The sequence below is a fragment of the Dermacentor albipictus genome, chromosome 8 (assembly GCF_038994185.2).
Source record: "Dermacentor albipictus isolate Rhodes 1998 colony chromosome 8, USDA_Dalb.pri_finalv2, whole genome shotgun sequence".
In the NCBI taxonomy this organism is placed as follows: Eukaryota; Metazoa; Arthropoda; class Arachnida; order Ixodida; family Ixodidae; genus Dermacentor; species Dermacentor albipictus.
The window spans coordinates 106,048,197-106,069,058 of NC_091828.1; the positions used below are offsets into that span (position 1 = coordinate 106,048,197).

A 20,862-nucleotide genomic window follows, 5' to 3' on the forward strand; every position below is an offset into this window, starting at 1 on the left:
TCTTAAATGTTGACCGTGATGTCGCTGCAGATTTTCATGTCATTCTCGACGATTTCATACGCAACTTCATGGCAGTTACTGAAAGGATACGACAGAAGGCACAGCGGCATTAGCGAGTGCTACGTTCACTAGATAAATGTGTCTAATCCTAATGGTACACTTAGGTTTCTTCGCTGATGCAGAAAGCAGATTAAAATCCGTATGCGGAGCAGGAATATTTATCACTATTTCTGCAGCCACTCTCAAAAGATCTTGATGTTAGTAAAACATTCAATTGAAAACGACGGGAGCCGCCATATTCACTTTGAAGGATGCGTAGCATGGCGTGTGGGAGCCAATCTAGGTATTGTTGGCTCCATTGACAATGAAATGTTCCTTAAAGACAACATGTGGGCTTACTAGATCACGCACATAAACTGTAATATATGTTTTAACCTACTTTAAGTAAATGTGCCCTACATGATTGAGCAAGGTGGCAAGAATTTGTAAGTAAAGGCAGGCGTGCGAACAGTCACGTAAGTCGAAGAAAGACGACGGCGTTTGTGTTGTCCGTCTTCTTCTTTTACATTATTTTGAATGCTGCGTTTACGTGTCATGAAGACACGTATGTTACAGTTATTAATTGCACGACATTTGAGCATAACTACATGCCATCAGAGCACCCTAATATCTCAGCTGCTTCTTTCATGCCTCCCAGGCTTAATCATGAAAAAAAAATGTTTACGAAAGGAAGGACCAAGGCTGGATATTTATTTGTGATGTCACGCAAAAATGCATCTTTACAACGGAATTTTAATCTATGGAGAGATGCGACTAATTCCTACGCATGCTCACTATGGTACCTTATTTTTTCAAAACATGAGGTGGATTTTATAATAATTACCACCAAAGAAATCAAGTCTTACGTGGAAAAAAAAAGTGAATTTCTACCGAGCTTCAGCTCTGGTAACTCAATGTGACGGTTCAGAATCGAAAGTAGTAGAAGCTTGATGTGGGTGAGTTGGTTATGCATACTTGATGAAATGAGCGCTACGAATACGCGGACGAAAGAACACATGTACGACAGACAAGGCGCTTTTTCTTGTGAAGACAGGAAAGAACCCAATGTAGAAGAAATCTGAAGTAGTAGAAGCTTGATGTGGGTGAGTTGGTTAAGCATACTTGATGAAATGAGCGCTACGAATACGCGGACGAAAGAACACATGTACGACAGACAAGCGCCTTGTCTGTCGTACATGTGTTCTTTCGTCCGCGTATTCGTAGCGCTCATTTCATCAAGCAGAATCGAAAGCCTCGTCATGAGGCAATGTCAGGTGGTGGCACAGAAACGCGAAAAGCATCCTCACACCTGTCTAAGCTTTGCAAGGGCAATTTAAATGGTCGCAATTGCTCGTTTATATTTAGTAATTTCTTAATCTAATGCAGTCAAGGTCAACTAATAATGCAAAGAAAATTACAGACTATACATTGTGAGGGAAAGAACCGAATGTTCCAAACAGGAACTGTTTATAATTCTTCGAAATGTTCCAGTTGTCTAGAGACAGCAGCCGTGATTCTTGTTTCTGGTGTATTCTTACTGAAAAAAACTCAAACCATGAGCGAGTGGCGTCTGCCACAACGTCTCATCCAAGTGACGACGAAATAAGCGGATTCGAAGAGGCATGTGGCGAGAGCACAGTGCTCGACAAACACGGACGAACTCTGTTTCTGTGATCGACTGCTGCTGCATGTGCGTTCCCCTTTGCCACGCTTTCAACTGGACATGCACCGTTTCTTATTCTTGATGACTATTTAGTAAACTTTCTGAACTTTGTATGGTAAGGCGTAATCTTCTTTCTTGTTCCAACAAGAGCAGGATTCCGCGTCGTCGATGCGAAACAATCGCGGCCCCATCGGCGGCAGCGACGAGAAAATGGCCGCCGTGCTCGGAGGAAAAACAAATCTCTAGGACGAAGCGAAACGTGGCTATCTTGAAACCTAGTCTAAAAAATAAAGTGACGATCCAGAGAAAAGCACCGCACCCTGTGATGGAAGCGGTCACTCCCCCTCCTTTCGTTTTTTGAGTGTGGGGGAGGGGGCACTGAGCACAACGATGCTAGGTTAGATGACTGTCTAATGCTCCGCTCGTATTATGCAGTTCCTGTTCATGTTCATCATTCGCTCGTTTTGTATTTTTGCCATGTCCTATTGGAAGCACAATTGCGCCTACCTTGTCTTCTTTTGCATCGGCATTTGGTTTATCCTCTCCCCTTTTTTTTCAATCCGAGACCAAGTGGGCCCATCCGGGAGATTGTATTGCCAAGGGTGCAGTGCGCTTAATATTGGATTTATTGGCGGCAATTACGTCCGCACCGGTAATATTACGTATTTCAAGAGTAAACCCGCTCCTTGTGGAGAAAACTGTAGCCGCCTTCAGGATACGGCTAGTTCGATTGCGCGATGCCTAGTTTGTCCAAGGAAACTCGCTCCATTTCAGGAAAATGTGCTGTACGGCGGCTTTGCCTCATTGTGCGTATATCCACGGTGGTGCACACTTTACAGGGATGTAGTCCAATGAGGTTAATTTTCGCTATATTGGAGCAAACAACGCCCCTGCCCTAATATTTACATACTCTGCGGCTACTTCTCGCTTCCCGAGGCCGCAGTCGGAGCTGCCTTCCAAACATAGTTTCGCAGCGCCAGTGCTTTTTAGTCCATACAACCTATCCCCTTTGCATAAAAGTGGGCCGGATGGCTTCTTTGCATCAACCTTTTTTATGTATGGCGGTGCCTCATTTTAGCTGTGTAATGCAATGCGGTTAATTTTCGAGTAATAGTAGACCCATGTCGTAATTTTTAACTACTTTTCGAATCACACTTGCTTTTCGTCTTCTTGAGACATTCATTTTGATACTTTTGTGACTCGCTAAGGCCCTCTGCAGGCGCGAAGGGGCTGTTTTTTTTTTCGGAAGAACATACAAGATACCCAGATACGCTTCACCGGTGTGAAGTACGCTCAGCCGACCTTGTCTTCAAATTTTTGCAGAGATATTATTGTGCATAGCGTATCATAACACCATCTCTATGTGCCAAAATTTTTCTTTCAAAAGGGGCTATATCCCAAACAGTCTACTGTAAGCTCGAATATTGTGCCCTCAGCCGTATATTGAAGGAACGCGTTCATCATAAGGTATAAAGTCTCTAAAGTGTGACAGACGCAACTGTCAATGCTTTGTTTCAATTTAATCTTGCGAAATCATTGGCGAGTGCAGGGGGCAGAAGAATATTTTTCAGCGATGTTGGAAGAGAACAAGAAGGGGAACTTTTTTGAGAAACCGTTCGGAACAGTTTCGGCCAAAAGATGAACAGAGGATCATTGTCGCTGAAATCGAATGAGATCGGACGACGTCTCCTGCTTCTATTGGCTGCGAGAGAGAGCAGAGTAGCCGCCTGGCAGAAACTGGCTGGATCACAATAGTGTGGATGGATGTGGATGCCGCATCGCATTGGCCGTAAGTTGCTACTTATTTTCATAAACGCGTGCGGCTCAAATATTTTTAAAGCCTATATGTTCTGTGGTTGTATCGAAATCGTAAATGTGGTATACATATTTTGATGATGTGAATACTAACTTTTTTTTGCACTGCAACAAAATTAGTGACTGCACATTTCAAGTGCACGATGGGTGTGTCCGCACTCCCCGTTCATCACAATTATTAATTTTATTGACGTATTGTGCTTTTGGTGATTCACGAAAAATACTTGGCTTCGTTGTATATATATGAAGCAGTGCAATAATGCGCTAACATCATTCTTTAGAGATTCCTTTCAGGGATGTGTTGATCATTTTGCAATCTTTCCTATACCATGAAACCTGAAGAAGGTGGCTGAGATCAGTCAGCAGTACGAAAGAAAATCTCAAGTGTCCATATATGATAGCAGCACAGAAATTATCTGAGTCATATGATTGCGGGACTGTAATTTTGTGGTTACGCGAAAGTCCTTTCATTATTTGAATATTCGGCTAAGCAGAAATATTTTCCTACGCAAGTCCATTTTCCAGCTTTAGTTCTAGAAAACACTTCGGTGTTGCAAAAGTGAATGGTGAATAGAGTATAACAAGAACATCGTGCGTAATGCTGCACTCACAGAACACAGGACATCCAAAAACTGAGTTCCTTAAAGCTAATATTATGAACTCTTTAGCATGGTCTTGTTAGGTTGAGTGAAGATAACGGCCATTATTTTCACAAATAAAGAAATGAACGCAATGATGCTGCCATTCAAAATTATTGGGAATTGTTCGCATCATTTTAGGGCAATGATTCAAAATCAACCTTGTTGTTAAAATGTAGTGTTCTTAATGCTACAGCGTAAAAAATAGTTTGTGATGCAGCGGTGGTCCTTCCAGAGCGCACTCATTCCATATTGCGCATGTGATAAAGAATGGAGTAGCAAATAACAGTAAAAGCCAGTTATGTATGCGTTCAAGTGGGCGAAGGGCGAAAGAGCGAAAGACAACTTACAAAAAAAGTAGTCAATGCACTTGCTTGTTGCTGTTTTTTGTACTTCCAAAAAGATTTGACGCAGATAGTGGGCAGTGAGGCAAGTAGGAAGCGGCCTGCTGTGAGGCCTCGCGGTTGCTTTGTGAACCAGGCTCGAGCCAACGTTGTGCTGACTTATGCGCTGCGTACAGCGCATAAGCGGTCCTACGCTCTGCGGTCCTACGCTCTGCGGTCCTACGCTCTTAACGTTCTCTGCCGATTTCCCTCCCGTCGCTTAGGACCTCCTCATTTATTGCTTCTACAGTCTAATTTAAGACATTCCTTCCGGTTTCAATGTTCTTGACGGGGACTTCTGAAATAACTGTTTTTGTGTAGCGTTTTCAGAAATTTCCCTGGTGATATTATTCTCATTTTCGGCCATTCCATCATGTTTTTGTGAACAGAATGGTTATTTGCTCATCGCGTAGCTAACGTTGCCTCAGACATCCGCCTAACGAGTGCGCAAGCAACCCATCTGGCTTGTCCCACTAGCGTGTCAGTGAGGAACGACGCAGGGGCGGCTAACGCTCCAGAAGGTGTTGACCCAAACCGGGCTGTCTCAGTGTTTCTATGCTGGCGGACAACTTTCTGTGGCAATGAAGGGAAAGCAAGGGAGGCAAAGGGGGAACGAGACAGAGCGCTTCTGAAAGGAGACCAGTGTTTTCATTCACGTTGGCATTAGCTCGGGAAGAGAAAACATAATCTCCTTGCTAGCAACCGTTAAATAAGACAAAGCGCACAAAAGAATATACCCCTTTGCTTATTTTGCGGCTTTTCCCTTCCGCGTGTGGGCAAACGCGAGACGGCCGTACGTGGAAGCTGCGTCGATTGAGCTCCTTTGCCGGGCAAACAAAAGCACTGACCAACGCTGGCGGACAGCTTGGCGTGGTAACACGTGTGCATTGAAGCTCCGGCCCCGTGGCTTTCCTTTCAATGCCACGCGGATTTAGTTGTCCGCGAGTGTACGTACGCACCGCAGGCAAACACCCAAAGGGCGGCTAGGTGGGACAGCTGCATTAGCGAGGGCTACGTTTACTACATATATGCGGCGAAACGAAATGACGCGCTTAAGTTCCTTCGTTGTTGCAGGTAGTAGATTAAAAGGCGTGTGCTCGTAAGGAAGTTTATTGTGACCATCTCAGAAGTTTTCAAGAGATTGTCATACTCATAAAACTATTTTTAGAAAAACGCGGTTGCTGCCATATAAACTTTGAATGTCGTGTGTAGTAAAATGTGCGAGCCGATCTATTTCTAGTTGGCTCCATTGACGTCGAAAGTAGGTGCGGTAGGACAAATGCAGTAGTAGAAAAGGAATGTCTCAGAAAACAACGTGTAGACTAACGTGATCAATTGTGTAAAGTATAATGCTGCACATTTCATTGCTGTAGGTTGTTCACAACTTTTCCTTACTAAATTTCATTAGCCATTATGTAAGATTAAACACAGAAATATACCTGTAATGAGAAAGCAATGTGGCAGGGTTTCAGTGTCCATGACGGCAGGTGTGCCAAAAGGGACGTAAGTATAGAGAGGACTACGGCGTTTGTGTTGTCCAGTTCGTTCTTCTTCCATGCATGTCAGTGCGCGCAAAGAATAGAAGCCCGTTATATTTCATCACTACAGAACACTTCAGCAAAACTGCATGTCTTCAGAGCGCCCTAATGTAATAGACTTTGTAGGCGTACACTAACATGAACATTCGGCAAACAAAACGCTTCACAACGTGACGCAGCAGTTCACAGATGCAGAAAAGAAAACATGTCATCCTCGGTCGCCAACAGAAACGCCAGCGCGCCGCTTCAGGGGATCGTCAGGTCATTCCTGGTCTCTCGAACGATGCGGCCATACCTGCGGACACGTCCGCGGGACGGGAGTCTGAGTGACGTCAGAGGCCACGGCAGATGCGAGCAGGTCTCAACGAATTCTAGAGGGCGTTGCGTCTGAACGGGGACAACGTTTTCTAAAACGATTCCGAAAGGGTGCGCCCTGTCGCGGCAAGAGTTTCGTACAAAGATCACAAGAATAATTTAAATGAATTCTGGAACTCCACGTGCAGAAGCCACAATTCGAAATTACTACAAGGAACTCTGGCACCAGTTTATATAGAAACCGGGCAATTGAGTCATAAGTTCTTGACATTGTCAAATCCTGCCTTATTAACAAATTTCCGCTGTAGTTAGCTGCGATATCCAAAGGATATTGTATTTCTATATTTGATGTAATAAACCTAAATAAAATTGTGTGATGGCAGCATTGGATGAGAGGACATCTGGCACAGAAGCCCAACATTGTAATCATTATACGCCACGGACGCAGGCGTCCAGATTGATTGATTGATAAGTGATGTTTAATGTCGCAAGGGCCAGGTGTGATGTCCTTGGTGATGTGATCGCAGTGTAATTATGGGTTATATGCAATCGGTGTGACATGGGGGGGGGTCTGTAAAGGGGCCTTAAATATAGTCGCGCTAAAGTGCGTAGAATCTGTATAACAAGATTATGGCGATGACGTATGACGTTTGCTATGAACAATAAGATGCATTTTAGAAAAATAATACGATGGGTAAAATTATATCAGGTTATAAGATATGCTAGAGCACTACTGCCTCCTTAGAGCCCTTGAAACACAAGGGCTTGGAGGCATGTGCTAAACAGTACAACTATCCCAGCGGCATCCTCTAAAAAGAGGAAGCGCTACGAATGCATGGGAATAATAACATGTAAGACCACATCTCTGAGGAAACCTAGGACTGTGTCTGTAATAAAACGCGGTTCTGGACCGAGAAACATTACAGGATGAAGAGGAGTGTGCTGCCTGTATGCTAACGAAAAATGTCTAATTCTCTCAGATTCAGCTTCCCGACACTCCAGGAGGACGTGGAGCACGGTCAGCCTCTCCCTCGCATCTATCACACAATGGAGGCTTACTTCCGGTGAGCAGAAATTTATGGATGCCAAATCTGTGTCCTATTCTGAGACGACAGAATGGGACATCGGTTCGGTGCGATCTTGTAGTAGAGGGCCAGAATCCTAACTGTGGTCTTATGAGGTGGAGCTTATTATCCGTTTCCACATCCCACATGCGTGGTCAGTGGTCTCGCAGCCTCGTTCGCAAGAAAGGCCTCAGATCTGTGACAGGCACCTCAGCGTTAGGGCTAACATCTTGCGATGCGACTGACGTGGCCATCTCGTCCGCCAGAACGTTACCCTCGATGCTCCTATGGCCCGGCACCCAGCATATAATTATATGCTGGTTAGATATGATTGATGTTTGATGTTTAATGGCGCAAGGACCAGGAACGGCCACAGAGCGCCATGCTAGTGCTAAAGAGTTCGTCCTGGTCTGATAGTTTCTGTGAATATTATGTGACCTGGGTTTAAAGGGGCCTGAAAGAGTTTGAGTAAATTGTATAAAATATGCGTGTAATAAAACTATGGCAATGATTATTGACGTGTAATATGAACACTAAAATGCATTAGGAACAGAATGGTACAATATACAAAATATGTCAGATGCTAAAATTTTCTAGAGCACTTCTGCCTCACAAGAGCCCTTGAAAGCCAAGGACCTAGAGGCATGTGCTATGCAAAGAAAACTATCGTAGAGGTATCCTCTTGAAAGAAGATGCACTACGTAAGTAATGGGCTTATCACGTGCAGCACAACATCTTTCAAGTAAGCGAGGACTGCTTTGGCCTTAAAAAGCGGTTCTGCACCAAGAAACATGGCTGGATGCATAGGGACGTGATGGCTGCATGCAAAGGAAAAATGGTTCTACCCAATGTTTCTGTAGACCATGCAGCGGAAGTGAATGTTATAGCGAAGTGTCTACGCCAAGCTTTTTCCAAAGCTTTATTTACACAATTGAGAAGTTTGCATATGATTCAACAATCCTTTATTCTTGGTTTTTAAATATTCGTTGCACAATGAGTGCTTTATTTTGCGTATTGTGGATAGGACCACTTTAACAAGGAATTGTAAATTTTTCTCTTTATTATTATACCTTTAAATAGAAAGCCAACTACATAAATGGACTTGGTGACGCTTTAAATATATTTTTAATTTCTTCGCGCGTCGTCACGCATACGGACGGTGGGCCAATATGGCTGCGTCATTTAATAGGGAAGTTTCGCAAGATTTTAATTTGTGAGGAAATGAGTCAGGTACTCTGTCTGTAGATTTTCATATTTGAAGTGCGCCTGATGAGGAAGCTTTAGCTCGGGGTTTCCTACCTAATACATGGCAAAGGAGAGACGGTTTATCTCAGTAACCACGACACCATATTTGATGAGGTTCGTTTCAATTCGAAGAAAAAGCTAAAATCTCGTGACTGTTAGTAGCGAACATTTGAATTATAGTGTTAATTCTTTTATTAGAGAGTGTTCAAAAACGCAAATTTTCCATAGACCGCAATCATTAAGTTTATAACTAACTCAGCAAGAAAAAAAAGATCTCGATTCCGTAAATACCCTCTAACAGTGTATCTAAAGCACACAAAATTGGTGTATTATACATGGCTCTTACAAGCACCACTATTGTGTTAGTAGGAATAGTGCAAAAACCTTGTAAACAGTGTAGCAAATTACGTGAAATACATATGAATGCACTAAATTTGTGCGCTTTAGTTGTTCTGCGGGATGCGTTTTACCTAACATTGGTATATGTTCTGGTACAGCCTTAAGGATTTGTAAACTTGGTGTTGCTATTTGCTTTAAAACTTAGATTTTCCGCAATTTCTGCATCCACTTCAACAGTCGCTAGAAAATAACGTAATCTCCCAAATGCACGCAGGGTGGTTGAAATCGGCCAATGGGTTTTCTCAGGAAAAAAATATCTCTTTTAGAAGTACTTGAATAGCCGTAATCCGAGGTACGCCTGAGGTAAATATAGGTCAATGACCGCTTGCGCTTGGTGTAAGGACACCTGGTTTTACGCCCCGCCACCGGCTCTTCTCACTGAAGTGAAATCGGTGAAATCGAACAGCAGAGGGGCATCAGAGGCACCTCGGGATTGAAATCCCGGCAGCTGCAGCCGGGATTCGATCCCGAAACCTCGTGCCTAGCAGCCTTGCGCCATAACCATTAAGCAACCACGGGTTATGGACTGCTACTGTATGGACCGATACGGATACACCAATGCCCGAAATGTGCTGTTGAAAGCACTAAACGTAATTTAGAATGCGTCAAACCATCACTGCACTTATACGTCACAGAATCACACGGCTCACGTCGTTAAGACTCTATCTCTGCAGGTATAAAGGGATCCTATCACTTGATACCGACAACCAGCTTCGATGGTTTACGTTCATGTTTTTTTTTAAATGTCGCGCTCTCTCTCCCTCGTCAATCGGCAACGCTGATGCTAAGGGCGCAGAAAAAAAACTCCCTTCGGTTAGACGAGTGACACGCTTGTGAAGGCCGAGTTGTCACATGTTAAAAAGTCAGACCGCTTCATTATACCGAAATCGATGTCGCACATACATTCCTGTATTGGTTTCATGAACTTTCGCAGCCTTGCTGCAAGTCCTCGTCCCAAGCGCTGGAACGTGTCCAGCGTCACAGCACACTCCAGGAGCAGGTTGCCCGGCTGTCGTCGGTGAGCGGAGCCGAGGCAGCCGCCATGATTCGAGACGCTGTCAGGAGCTTTCGAGATACGGACGCCTTCATGAACATGTCCTGCATCGTCAAACGCCGCGTCGTCTGCCATTCTCCCGAAGATTCCCGTCTGCAAATGGACAAGCTGAATGACGATTGCTGGTTTCTGGTGAGGCGGTACCTGATGCTCGAATACAAAAAGGAAACCAATACTCAACCGTCCGTCCCGTGAGACCCTGCTGGACTGACCGTCTACCACTCTGCAATAAAGCCAACCGGCCGATAGCGACCACGGCTTCGTTCCTTTTCATCCGGGCATTCAGTTTAGAGTGGTTTTCCTTGTTTTTCTACAACCGGTGAAGCTCACCTATAACTACCGCTACGGAAAGGTTCTAGTAACATGTAATGAAACACACCGGATCCATGCTGCTACAATACCTACATTTGTCCTTACGATTATGTTTCTTCGCGTAAATGCGTGAAACTTATTGAAAACTCTTTGTAAACAGTTTTCTTCCCTTGTTTTCTAGAAAGCTTTATTGCCTAAACTTTGTATTGGACACTCGCGACATGCTAGACTGAAGTGGTAGACACCCGTACTTTTCCCCAAGCGACCTAACTTACGGACTTTCGGTGGGTTCTGCAATATTTCGAGAAAGATGAAAACTGACATCAGCCGTTACTTTAACATGAAGCTCATAAGGAAACCAAGAAGTTTTCTTTGCAGTTTCGTCATCCTTGATGAAACTTTCTTCACCTTGCGTTCTATCGTGGAATTGCGTTGGCGTATTCAGCGTCTTGAAGTTTCGGGTAGCCCATTATTTGAGCCTCCCCTCGCAATCTGCAAGACTACTGGTTAGCTGAGATGGTAGAGCGAGCAGCGCGAAAACGCGTTGGTCGCGGTAACGATATCGAGACTACGGCAAATTTTCCTTCGACTGAAACGTTTCTCTCGTACAACGTCTCGTGGATGTTTCTGTGTTTTTAAGTAATATCGCGCTACAGTCGCTGCAGTGCCAATTTTTTCCCTTTGATGAAACATCCAGCTCTGTGCGGGCATTAACAAGACGGATTTGCCGTTTGGCGGCGTTTAATATCGAAAAGCTTCCGCACCTAAGTGTATTCAGAGTTCTGTTCATTCAGAGGCACTCGATCGGTAAAATTCTCGTTTACAATCTGTTCTGAGTTTCACCGTAAGCTGATGCATTGCCTTGTTACAACAAAAACCACGTAAATAGAGCAGAATGACTTATGAAAAAAAGAATAGTCTATGCATTCTTGTTCTTGAGTTGTATTATTCGAGAAGGAAGTTCTCCACTGCAGCTAGTTGCAAATGGCAAACTGTGAGGCACCATGGTTGCTTTGTTAGCCACTACATTGCACAGGCTCGGGCCTAGGTTGGGCTGATATATGAACTTCGTAGTGTTCCTCGGCCGAACGCTTGTGATTCGCTCAGCCACTTTCCACACATTCGCTGAGGAGCTCCTGAATTATTGTTTTTATAGCGTCATTTCCCATATCCCAGCCGGTTTGAATTTCTTTGTTGGGTACCTCAATCTTTTTGTCGCAACAGTGTTGTTCATCATCTCCGTGCAGATTTTCTTGACATTTTATGCGATCCCATATGGGCTATGTGCACGGAAACATTATTTTTTCATCGGATAGCTAACATCACCACAGCCTCCCGACAGATAAGTGCACAGACAGCCCGTCGCGCTCGTTCATGTGGCATGCGAGTGGGGAACGCCGTAAGAGCGTCGAACGCTCTAGTACCTACTGACGCAACCCGGGCTGTCTCTGTTTCTAAGCCTGGCTGGAAGAGACTGAAAGGCTGCCAAGCCGGGACCGCCGCATTAGCGAGCTTTACGCTTACTAGGTATATGTGGTCAATGCTAATGGCCCACTTACTTTCTCCACTTATGCTAAAAGCAAATTAAAAGGCATGCGCTGATTATGAAGCTTTTCAGGATTGTTGCATGACATTATAAAATGTTGCTCAGTTAATGAAACATTCATCCGAAAATGCGCATGAACCAGTATCCACTTTGACGGTAGCGCAATGTGGCGTGGGCGAGAAACTTATTTAAAAGTGGCTCCATTGACAGTCGCCACACTGTACAGGTGGTTGAACAACCACGATGCCTCAAAAAGAAAGAGGAAAGAAAAGCAATAACATGTGGGCTTACTAGATCACTCGCACGAATTGAAATATATGCTTTAGCGTACCATTTACAGTGAAAGTGCTGTTGCGGAGCATGAAATTGCGAAAGTAGAATAACAATGATGCCTCAAAAAGAAAGAGGAAAGAAAAACAATAACATGTGGGCTTACTAGATCACACGCACAAATTAAAATATATGCTTTAGCGTACTGCACGTTTCATTGTTGTTATTGTTGCAATCCGTTCCTCGCTACAAATTATGCACTAGCCTAATGTACTTCTAAATTAAGAATGATTTATGCATTGAATGACTGGGCGTCGTGGTAGGGATTCAATGTATTGTAAGAGTTGTCGGACGATCCCGCCGCTGCCACCATTTGTAAGGGTTGAAGGTCGTAGGGAGAAACTTGGGAGGAACTAGGCCTACATGGTTTATTTGCAGTAATTACATTTTAAGCAAGAGATACAGTTACACAGTCCAGCATGGCTCCCAAATGGAGCCCGCAAGACGAAGCATCCAGCACACGATCATGAAGCTGCAAAGACTGACGAGCACGCAGCTGACGAGCACACTGACGAGCACACTCACAGGGTACGAGCACACCCTAGCAGCCGACAACAGCCGCTTATAAACACTCCATTGGTCCCTAGTTCCCTAGGTGAGGGAAGCGTTCGACCAGTCAATTCGTAGAAAGTCCTCGTGGCCGCCTTTGAGAGAAGGGGTAGGGGGTTTACACACACACATTCCGCACAGGTTTCACTGCCCCCTCCGAGGTGAGACGGGCTTCGCAGAACTCGGGGCGTACTTCTTGACCAAGCTGACCTTTGCAGAGTCACCGCCGGTTGTCTATTGTCTTGCGTCGCCGTTGGCAGATGGTCATTTTCTTCTGCTTTCTTTACTCAGAAAGCTTTCTGCTGAATTATGATCTCTCAGGCTCCTTCATTGCTGGATCTCTTCGTGTTCGGGCTATGCTCTCTTTCTTTCCTAAGTTATCCCCAACACCCGCGGAACACAGAACTACTTGAAAACGTCTTGAGATGCTTGCAAAAACCTACAGACGTACGCCTTGGTGTATGGTAGAATGACATTACAATTTCTTCCATAGGCAACCTAACCGCCTGGAATACACAAGCAAGTATTCTCTGCGCGCTAACAGCCCACTGCTGGGGTCACCAGAGTTTTTTTTTATGTATTCGGAACGTCTAACTCGAGAACTTGTTCAGAGGATTTCATCGGAAAGCGCATAAAATGACGAACAGTATGTTATAAGTATAGCGACCATTGCCGTTAACGAACGGAAGAGCCCATGGACAGAGTGACTCCCAAGGTGCAGCATAATAAACTGGCTTCAATGCACCGGAACTTCAAAATCAAGGGTGTGTTCACGATTTCGAACCCAGGAGCACACACCACACTTCTTCCATGCTCGCGCAGCAGTGGCTGACAGCAGGAGAGAAACGCCGGTGTCCCACTGTACGTAATAACAGCGGTGTGGCAGCCGCGCTGTTATTAGGTTATCAAGTGGACAGGCTCTAAATTTGTTAGGCATCTCAATGCTTAATGGAAACGCTGCAAAGTAGTAAGTTCGACAAAAAAAGAAAGAAAAAATGGCTGAGGCTTAGCTAAGGTTAAGCCCAGGATGCGAAGCATACTAGCCTTTATTTTAACGCGACAGCGTTAAGGAGCTCGTGTCGCAGACAAGCCGGTGTCGTCGGCGTCGGCTCAGGCGCACATTTCGTTGTCGCGCCGAACGCTGCGTTGCTCGACGCTCACCGCGTCCGATGCGGGGCGCGTAGTCGCTGCGCCGTAGCAAAGCCACCTAGAAACAGTCTCTGTAGCACGCCGCAACCTTCGCTTCTCATTCCAACGAGCAGCTCTGTCTCCAGGAGGCATCTCACCTCGTGAGTGTCTAGCAGAGGCAAGCGCAGCTGCTTATATACCGCCGCGACGCCGCGAGCGACGGCGCGAGTTGGAGCCCCGTTTCTCCTCTGTCGTGACGTCACGGTGTCACGTGGTATTGAAGGCGACACCGCCGCGCCTGAGGAGCTGGGTTGAGCTCTAGTAATATGCTTCGCATAAAAAATACGGTTGCTGGTGTATTCAATGTCTGAGTCGGAGTTCGGTTAACCCTTTGTGTCCCAGCTTTAAAAATTTTGCCACAAGGTGAAATAATGCTGTCAATATCGTGTGCTTCGTCGATCTTTGAAATCCAATATTTTTTTGTCTTTGCCAGCACTTCGACCTTTCGAAGTTCACCTAATAGGTAGCACCGTGTTGTCTCCTGACGAACAGTGCAGCGACAGAAATATGGCGTCGTCCTCCGAACCTTCGCATCGCATTTATACCTGACCTTTCTCCCAACTTGTCATGAAGCGTTTTATTTTCGTTAATCCTACATGACATTTTTCGTAGACAGGAGCTATACACACAACAATCATTTTTATGCAATTTACAGGAAAGAGGCGAGAAGCATTTCTGTGGACAGGAATTGTGTTGGCGAAATGGAGCTCACACATATGAAAACCATTGAATAAAAAGCTTGAACTGTATATTGTATTAGAGGCTTACTGCTTCACATCGACCCCATGTACCAAGCTGCAAAAGGACGAAATTGTTGAGATGTGTGCTTAGACATCCCATTGTGGTTGAAGTGCGGTGGTGCACAGTCCAAGGAAGTAGAGGACGGCAAGAGATATGGGCGTGTGATTGTAACACCGTAAACATGCCGCCGGAGCTGCGGTAAGCAATACACTACGTTGTACATAACACTTGTCGCGACAGCCTACACCCTCCAGCTTTCTTTCTTCAGCTAAGTAATCGGAGCTGTTAGAAGAGGGGCGTGGTGCCCAAGGAAACCACTTAAATGTTTAACAACCCTAAGATGTTTTCATGCAAACGGAATAAAAAACACGCAATAAAACTTGTGCTCTGAGAATATACCTTTCAAAGCCACAGGACACTCGTATGATAACGCGTGTACAAGTAGAACAATATTCTGCTTCTTATGGTGCTTGTTATCACTGGACGAACGGACTTTTTTTTCTTCAGCCTACCTTGGTCCTAACGATATATATTGGCACGTGTAGTCGTTTATTTTTTTCCGGTGAACGCTTTTCCGCAGTAAACAAATGTCAACTGTTATCGCTCGATGCAACAAGCGAACTCGGGGAACGAGCGCTTCGTGTTTAATGCTTGAACTTTCGCCTCTAAACAAACGAAGAACAAGGAACAGCTTCCTCCCCGATACGTTTTTGTAGTCGCGTCATCGAACTTCCTCGAAGAAGCACTGGTCAACAAATGCATTTGAGGACACACTACAGATTACTTAGGGCGTGAGCGCGTCCAAGCGGTTCTAGAGAAAGAACGACCGCACTCAAGACACGTGAGCGATCTGACGGCGATAGCACCCTCACCACGCGACAACGCAAAGTGGTGCAGTCAAAGCGAATGATTCAAGCCAGAAGTAAACCTACGACGCAATATCAAGACTTAGGATATAGTAAGTCAAAAGCATATGCGAAATCATGGTTTTTTAGCAAGAACCGAGCACATGTTGGACGTGGTCTTTTTTAGAATTACATAATTGCAACGACTTAACTGCGAAGACGTGCACATACCTTCCGATCTAGGAGAGAACGTGAATATCGATGTCGGCTCGACGGACGGCAGGCTCCCACGTCACTTTTCGGTCGTCCATTGGGAACGCGAACACTCGAACCTGCGGTCCCTTGTCGTAGTTACCTCGGCATCGTGGTACGTGGCACCGCCCCACTGTGAGAGTTCTAGGCGCACACTAACGTGAACATTCGGAAGGCAAAACACTTTACATCGTTACGCAGCAGTTCACTGATGCAAAAGAAAACACGTCCTCCCCGGTCTGCAACAGAAATGCCAGCACGCCGCCCCATGGGATCGTGTGACGTAGCAATCGCGGTCTTGCGAACGGCGGGGCCATACCTGGGGACACGTCCGAGTGATGGGAGGTGTTGGTCAAATCTGAGTGACGTCAACGGCAGTAGGGGCAAGGTAAATATACCTGGTAGCGAAGCTTCCATAGGAGCCCATACGTTCAAAATATGGCAGTTCATCGGCAGTTCACAGGGCTTAGCGCCATCTGTATGTGGTGGGAACACTTCCGGCAAAAGAAAAAATAATGTGACGCCATATCCGTTAAAAAAAAAGTGGCGTCGTTTTGTTTTCAAAGGCGCGAAATTTGTTTTCTTGGCCTGCCTTTAGAGCTATATATTCAAATGCCCCGCCATTCGACTTGATGCGCGTTTCGAGCTTTTAACGCGGAAATTGATGCAGGAAAAGGCCAGCAGGCAGTAGGGTTATCATAATCGCACCCCTGCACAGAACATACTTTCTTTGGAGGCCGACGAAAGCTTTAGGTGTAGAGTGCTGATCCTATCGTCGGATGCCAAGCCCGTCGGCCAGCGTAGTCGCACGAAAACGACCACACAATTATCTGGCGGTCGTGACTCCCTAAATTTGACTGAAGAGGTTAAGAAGCGATGAAGCTACTGGCGTCACGAAATTCAGACAAACTTCGACAAGCGAAAAACACTTGAAACTGGAAATTTGAAACTTGACACTTCAAAAAAGATCGTAAGCTCTGTCCACATCACCACTCATAAGGATCGCCTCCCATGACGTTCGCGCGAGTTTTTGAGGAAATTTGGCAAGATTCTCATCTGTGAATAAATGCGCCATATACGTTGTCTGTTGATGTTTACGTCTGAAGTGTTCATTCAGAGGAAGCTCCAGCTAGGCGGCACCCGCTTGAACATAACGTAAAAGATAAATACTGTTTCTTGGCAACCACTGCACGAAATTTTATGAGGTTTCTTGTTGGATGTAAATGAAGAAGTTTACCCGCTGCCATGGCTTAGCGCCCCCGGAGTTACGATGCTAAGCACGAGGTCGTAACATCGATTGATGGCAACAATTCGATGGGGCACTTTAAATGACCTCTGGTGACCAAAATTATTCCGTAATCTCTCACTACGCGTGCCTCATAACCAAGTTATGGTTTCGTTAGGTAAAACCCCAGAATTCAATTCGACTGAGAAAAAAAATGGATGGATGTGTGTTGTTTAGTGGCGCAAGGGCCAGGTGTGGCCAAAGAGCGCCATGACTGATAATGATGTGTTAAGCACTGATTGGTGAGTTACGATGATGACGTGTAACATGGCTGTAAAGTGGCCTAAAATTAGTCGCTATCGTAGAAGCATAAAACGATATATAGGTATAAAATTATGACAGTGATACGTGGAGTGGTCTCTGGGTATAGGACGAGTGATAGATCATAATGGGGCTAAAATGCATGAATATGGAAATAGCACATGTGCCTCCTTAAAGCCTTTGAGCCCAAAGGCTGGGAGGCAGGTGCTTTCTTTCAATGCAGGTACCGCAGCAGAAACCTCTGTTAAGAGGCTGTGCTACGGATTTCCTGCGGCTATAGTATGAAAGCTGTGTACACCTTTTAAAAATTGAAATAGTGATTGATGTTTAAAGAAAGGTTCCCTACGTATAATCATTTGGGGATGAAGTGGAATTTGTTGTCGGTGAGGTAATGGAAAATGCTTTTCCCTATTTGCATCTAATTCTCTGCATTGCATCAGGATGTGAAGCACGGTAAGTGCCTCACCACACTTATCACACATGGGTGGATCACCACCTGACAAGAGGTATGCGTGTGTACTGTATGTGTGTCCTATTCTAAGGCCCAAACAATGAAACGTTCCTTTCCTTCGAGCGCTTCCTAACCTTACGTGAGGCCTCCTTACAGCGAAGGACCGATGGAGGAAGCAAGCATACTCTGAAAGCTCCCTTCACCCGTCCTCACGTAAGGAGCGGTTGCCGCCATGCCTGGGTTCGAGATTATCTCTTAAAAGCTTTAGGCGAACACCAGAACACCACCATTCAATAAAAAAGGTTGTATCGTCACACAATCTTTAAGTTGATGAGCTAATATAGAGAAGCGTGGACGCTTTTTTCTAGTTTTGTTTATTAAACCTAAAGAAGTAGCGTATTACGGTGCAAAACTTGATGTGATCCAGCAACGCTGGTACGCCGGCGTCGTGCAACGCCTAGCAACGCTTCCATGCCGCACGCGTGACTGAAACGAACGTGCCTGGCAAAACGTACCGTGCTCGCGCTTCTCCGAAGGTGGGCGACAGCACGCACGCGCAAGCAAACGTCACGTGGTTAAGCAGTAAGGCGAAGCGCTCGTTCAGGGCCAGGAGCAGCGTAAGGACGCATGAAGGTAGCTTGGTCCAAACAATAAAACGTTCCTTTTAGGTGTGTGCGAATATTGAAATTTTCGATTACGAATCGAATACGAATAAGGCGAAGAACTCTCTTCGAATATCGAATCGAATATCGAATACATGTGTAGTATTAAAAAATTGCAAGAGAGTAACAATAGCTTTATTACCCTTTTAAAAATAACATTGCATTTTACAAGGTTGCTTCAAATTAAAGAGGTACTCAATTATAGATAATGGACTCAGGTAATGCCCTCAGTCAGGTAAAACGCTTGTTACAGATTGTCGTGAAGGAAAATTAACTGCTCAATATGGCCAGAAAGTAAACGCTCTCTATGCACTGTCACATTTCTACCGGTAGAAAAGACTCTTTCACTAGGAACTGAAGTGGCAGGGATCGCCAAGTACTTCCGGGCGAGTGCACTTAAAAGCGGGTACCTGAAGCGGCCAATGGACTGCCACCACTCACAAGGATTCATGCCCCTTTCCAGAAGAGGCTTTTGCGCGTAGTCTGTAACTTCCCCCTCAGGGGCAGATGCCAAATGTGTCTTCTCTTTGTTCATCACTAGATCGTCAAAAGCATTCCATACACTCGATGCCACCAGTGGACACGAAGTCGACGCTGGCACGGCGGTGTCCCCACGGTGTTCCACGACGGCTTCCTGGAGCTCCCTTGCCACAAGGTTTTTCAGCCAGATCATCTGAACAGATGCCTGATGAACTGTGGCCATAAAGCGCGGATCAAGAAACATGCCTAGGCTGGCCACTTCATCAAATTTCCACTCCGCACAAAGAGCCTTGATACATTTTGAATCAATGTTAGCAAACCCTGAGTTGCCTTTGCAACCTTCAAGGCAATGGGGCATTCCAAAATAATTGGAATTATAAAGCTTGGTGAAAAAGAAACCGGAACTGATCATGTCTCAAATGCCTGAAGCAGATAGACTGAAACAGAGCATACAGATAATGAGCGGATCATGCGAAGTTCTCAGTTAATAAACATGTTCTTAGGAGAATGCGGAGCAAGCAGACAATTGGTTAATTGCTCAATTATTCGCAGTCAATCCGAATATTCGCCGTTTCCACCGTTATTCGGCCGTCCTCGGATATTCGTGAATTTCCGAACATGCATTTCTCGAATCGAATACGCTTCGAATATGGAAAATATTCTATTTGTATTCGAAATTCCGAATATTCGCACACCCCTAGTTCCTTTCCTTCGAGCGCTTCCTAACCTTACGTGAGGCCTCCTTACAGCGAAGGACCGATGGAGGAAGCAAGCGTACTCTGAAAGCTCCCTTCACCCGTCCTCACCTAAGGAGCGGTTGCCGCGTGCCTGAGTTCGAGATTATCTCTTCAAATCTTTCCGCGAACACCATTATTCTATTACAAAATGTTGTATCATCGCACAGTCTTTAAATTGAATAGCTAATATAGAGAAGCGTGGACGCTTTCTTCTAGTTTCGTTTACTAAAGTTAAAAAAAAGTTGCGCATTACAGCGCAAAACTTGATGTGCTCCAGCAACGCTGGCACGCCGGCGTCTTGCAACGCCTAGCAACGCCTAGCAATGCTTGCATGCCGCACGCGTGACTGAAACGAACATGCCTGGCAAGACGTACCGTGCTCGCGCTTCTCCGCAGGTGGGCGACGGTGCGCGTGCGCAAGCGAATGCCTCGTGCTTAAGCAGTGAGGTGAAGCGCTCGTTCAGGGCCAGGAGCGGCGTAAGGACGCATGAAGGTAGCTTTGGAGCTACCTTATGCTGAGGAAGCACCAAGGAAGCCTTCACCGAGGGCCCCTCAGTAAGGAAGCTTTCAGAGTGACATAAGGTAGCCTCACCCCAATGAAGGCTTCCTTAGTGACGTAAGGAAGGTTTCATTGTTTGGCTTCTTATGCTGAGGAAGTACCAAGGAAGCACCAAGGAAGCCTTCACCGAGGGCGCCTCAGTAAGGAACCTTTCAGAGTGACATAAGGTAGCCTCACTGCAATGAAGGCTTCCTTACTGAGGTAAGGAAGATTTCATTGTCTGGCCCTAAGTCTGCAAAGTATTACTTCCGTGTGGCGGTTCTTTGACACCGGCGGCCAGTTGCCAAGATATGGCTTGATAACATGCAGTTTATTTTCTGTTTCTTTATCCCATAACCGCTGCCAGAAAGCCCTGAGCGTTTTCCTTATGGAGGGCTTAAGGTCCATTACAGGGACAGTCGTGGAAATGTCTGCAGCGTTCGCGTGCACGGATGTGGCTAGCTGGTCAGCCAACACGTTTCCTTCTATGTCGCGGTGCCCCGGCACCCAGCATAATACGATATGCTGCCTG

The 20,862-nt window shown here is 45.5% G+C and overlaps 1 protein-coding gene across 1 annotated transcript in view; it reads right to left on the bottom strand.

Moving 5' to 3' along the window:
• Nucleotides 1-16,262, bottom strand: part of LOC139049297 (uncharacterized) — a 384,277-nt gene extending 368,015 nt beyond the window's left edge. Inside the window, exon 1 of the mRNA XM_070524675.1 lies at nucleotides 15,896-16,262. The gene's annotated coding sequence lies outside the window, so the exon portion shown is untranslated. The remainder of the gene's footprint in view (nucleotides 1-15,895) is intronic.
• Between the last annotated feature and the right edge of the window lie 4,600 nt (nucleotides 16,263-20,862).